Consider the following 4818-nt stretch of genomic DNA (forward strand, 5'->3'; position numbering starts at 1 on the left):
GACAAACTATCGTTGTGGTTTTGATGCGTAGGTAAGAACGGTTCTTGCTAAGACCAGTAGCAGCCACGTAAAACTTGCAACAACAAAGTAGAGGACGTCTAACTTGTTTTTGCAGGGCATGTTGTGATGTGATATGGTCAAGACATGATGCTAAATATTATTGTTTGAGATGATCATGTTTTGTAACCGAGTTATCGGCAACTGGCAGGAGCCATATGGTTGTCGCTTTATTGTATGCAATGCAATCGCCCTGTAATGCTTTACTTTATCACTAAGCGGTAGCAATAGTCGTAGAAGCATAAGATTGGCGAGACGACAACGATCCTACGATGGAGATCAAGGTGTCGCGCCAGTGACGATGGTGATCATGATGGTGCTTCGGAGATGGAGATTACAAGCACAAGATGATGATGGCCATATCATATCACTTATATTGATTGCATGTGATGTTTATCTTTTATGCATCTTATCTTGCTTTGATTGACGGTAGCATTATAAGATGATCTCTCACTAAATTTCAAGATAAAAGTGTACTCCCTGAGTATGCACCGTTGCCAAAGTTCGTCATGCCCAGACACCACGTGATGATCGGGTGTGATAAGCTCTACATCCATCTACAACGGGTGCAAGCCAGTTTTGCACACGCAAAATACTCAGGTTAAACTTGACGAGCCTAGCATATGCAGATATGGCCTCGGAACACTGAGACCGAAAGGTCGAGCGTGAATCATATAGTAGATATGATCAACATAGTGATGTTCACCATTGAAAGCTACTCCATTTCACGTGATGATCGGTTATGGTTTAGTTGATATGGATCACGTGATCACTTAGAGGATTAGAGGGATGTCTATCTAAGTGGGAGTTCTTAAGTAATACGATTAATTGAACTTGAATTTATCATGAACTTAGTCCTGGTAGTATTAGCATATCTATGTTGTAGATCAATAGCTCGCGTTTAGCTCCCCTATTTTGTTTTGATATGTTCCTAGAGAAAACTGAGTTGAAAGATGTCGGTAGCAATGATGCGGATTTGATCCGTGATCTGAGGATTATCCTCATTGCTGCACGGAAGAATTATGTCCTTGATGCACCGCTAGGTGACAGACCTATTGCAGGAGCAGATGCAGACGTTATGAACGTTTGGCTAGCTCAATATGATGACTACTTGATAGTTTAGTGCACCATGCTTAACGGCTTAGAATCGGGACTTCAAAGATGTTTTGAACGTCATGGACCATATGAGATGTTCCAGGAGTTGAAGTTAATATTTCAAGCAAATACCTGAGTTGAGAGATATGAAGTCTCCAACAAGTTCTATAGCTAAAAGATGGAGGAGAATAGCTCAAGCAGTGAGCATGTGCTCAGATTGTCTGGGTACTACAATCGCTTGAATCAAGTGGGAGTTAATCTTCCAGATAAAATAGTGATTGACAGAATTCTTTAGTTACCATCACCAAGTTAGTAGAACTTCGTGATGAACTATAATATGCAAGGGATGACGAAAACAATTCCCAAGCTCTTCGCGATGCTAAAATCGGCGAAGGTAGAAATCAAGAAAAACATCAAGTGTTGATGGTTGACAAGACCACTAGTTTCAAGAGAAAGGGCAAAGGGAAGAAGGGGAACTTCAAGAAGAACGGCAAGCAAGTTGCTGCTCAAGTGAAGAAGCCCAAATCTGGACCTAAGCCTGAGACTAAGTGCTTCTACTTCAAAGGGGATGGTCACTAGAAGCGGAACCACCCCAAGTATTTGGCGGATAAGAAGGATGGCAAAGTGAACAAGCTATATTTGATATACATGTTATTGATGTGTACCTTACTATTGTTTATAGTAGCCCCTGGGTATTAGATACTTGTTCGGTTGCTAAAAATTAGTAACTCGAAACAGGAGTTACAAAATGAACAGAGACTAGTTAAGGGTGAAGTGACGATGTGTGTTGGAAATGGTTCCAAGATTGATATGATCATCATCACACACTCCCTATACTTTCTGGATTAGTGTTGAACCTAAATAAGTGTTATTTGGTGTTTGCGTTGAGCATATATATGGTTTGATCATGTTTATTGCAATACGGTTATTCATGTAAGTTAGAGAACAATTGTTGTTCTGTTTACATGAATAGAACCTTCTATGGTTATACACACCAACAAAAATGGTTTGTTGGATCTCAATCGTAGTGATACACATATTCATAATATTGAAGCCAAAAAGATGCAAAGTTAATAATGATAGTGCAACTTATTTGTGGCACTGCCGTTTAGGTCATATTGGTGTAAAGCGCATGAAGAAACTCCATGCTGATGGGCTTTTGGAATCACTTGATTATGAATCACTTGATGCTTGCGAACCATGCCTCTTGGGCAAGATGACAAAAACGCCGTTCTCCGGAACAATGGAGCAAGCAACAGATTTGTTGGAAATCATACATACTGATGTATATGGTCCGATGAATATTGAGGCTCGCAGTGGGTATCATTATTTTCTGACCTTCATAGATGATTTGAGCAGATATGGGTATATCTACTTAATGAAACAGAAGTTTGAAACATTTGAAAAGTTCATATAATTTCAGAGTGAAGTGGAAAATCATCGTAACAAGAAAATAAAGTTTCTACGATTTGATCGTGGAGAAGAATATTTGAGTTACGAGTTTGGTCTTCATTTGAAACAATGCGGAATAGTTTCGCAACTCACACCACCTGGAACACCACAGCGTAATGGTGTGTCCGAACGTCATAACCGTACTTTATTGGATATAGTGCAATCTATGATGTTTCTTACCGATTTACCACTATAGTTTTGGGGTTATGCATTAGAGACAGCTGCATTCACGTAAAAAAGGGCACCATCTAAATTCGTTTGGGACGACACCATATGAACTGTGGTTTGGCAAGAAACCAAAGTTGTCGTTTCTTAAAGTTTGGGGTTGCGATGCTTATGTGAAAAAGTTTCATCCTGATAAGCTCAAACTCAAATCGGAGAAATGTGTCTTCGTAGGATACCTAACGGATACAGTTGGGTACACCATCACTGATCCGAAGGAAAAATATTCGTTGCTAAGAATGGATCCTTTCTAGAGAAGGAGTTTCTCTCGAAAGAAGTGAGTGCGAGGAAAGTAGAACTTGATGAGGTAACTGTACCTGCTTCCTTATTGGAAAGTAGTTCATCACAGAAATCTGTTCCTGCACTACTACACCAATTAGTGAGGAAGCTAATGATGATGATCATGTAACTTCAGATCAAGTTACTACCGAACCTCGTAGGCAAACATGAGTGAGATCCGCACCAGAGTGGTACGGTAATCATGTTCTGGAGGTCATGTTACATCACCATGACGAACCTACGAACTATGAGGAAGCGATGGTGAGCCCAGATTCCACAAAATGGCTTGAGGCCATGAAATCTGTGATGGGATCCATGTATGAGAACAAAGTGTGGACTTTGGTTGACTTGCCTGATGATCGGCAAGCCATAGAAAATAAATGGATCTTCAAGAGGAAGACGGACGCTGATAGTAGTGTTACTATCTACAAAGCTAGACTTGTCGGAAAAAGGTTTTTGACCAGTTCAAGGTGTTGACTGCGATGAGATTTTCTCAGTCGTAGTGATGCTTAAAAGTCTGTCCGAATCATGTTAGCAAATTGCCACATTTTATGAAATCTAGCAAATGGATGTAAAGACTGCATTCCTGAATGGATTTCTGGAAGAAGAGTTGTATATGATGCAACCTGAAGGTTTTATCGATCCAAAGGATGCTAACAAACTGTGCAAGCTCCAGCGATCCATCTATGGACTGGTGCAAGCATCTCGGAGTTGGAATATACGCTTTGATGAGTTGATCAAAGCATATAGTTTTATACAGACTTACGGTGAAGCCTGTATTTACAAGAAAGTGAGTGGGAGCACTACAGCATTTCTGATAAGTATATGTGAATGACATATTGTTGATCGGAAATAATGTAGAATTTTCTGAAAAAGCATAAAGGAGTATTTGAAAGGAGTTTTTCAAAGAAAGACCTCGGTGAAGCTGCTTACATATTGAGCATCAAGATCTATAGAGACAGATCAAGACGCTTGATAAATTTTTTCAATGAGTACATACCTTGACAAGATTTTGAAGTAGTTCAAAATGGAACAGTCAAAGAAGGAGTTCTTGCCTGTGTTGCTAGGTGTGAAGTTGAGTAAGACTCAAAACCCGACCACAGCAGAAAATAGAAAGAGAATGAAAAGTCATTCCCTATGCCTCAGTCATAGGTTCTATAAAGTATGCTATGCTATGTACCAGATCTATTGTATACCCTGCCCTGAGTTTGGCAAGGGAGTACAATAGTGATCTAGGAGTAGATCACTGGACAGCGGTCAAAATTATCCTTAATGGAATAAGGATATATTTCTCGGTTATGGAGGTGATAAAGAGTTCGTCATAAATAGTTACGTCGATGCAAGCTTTTACATCGATCTGGATGACTCTAAGTCTCGATCTAGATACATATTGTAAGTGGGAGCTATTAGCTAGAGTAGCTCCGTACAGAGCATTGTAAACATAGAAATTTGCAAAATACTTACGGATCTAAATATGACAGACCTGTTGACTAAGCTTCTCTGACAAGCAAAACATGATCACACCTTAGTACTCTTTGGGTGTTAATCACATAGCGATGTGAACTAGATTATTGACTCTAGTAAACCCTTTGGGTGTTGGTCACATGGTGATGTGAACTACTGGTGTTAAATCACATGGCGATGTGAACTAGATTATTGACTCTAGTGCAAGTGGGAGACTGAAGGAAATATGCCCTAGAGGCAATAATAAAG

Source organism: Triticum aestivum, chromosome 3D (genome assembly GCF_018294505.1).
Source record: "Triticum aestivum cultivar Chinese Spring chromosome 3D, IWGSC CS RefSeq v2.1, whole genome shotgun sequence".
Classification (NCBI taxonomy): Eukaryota; Viridiplantae; Streptophyta; class Magnoliopsida; order Poales; family Poaceae; genus Triticum; species Triticum aestivum.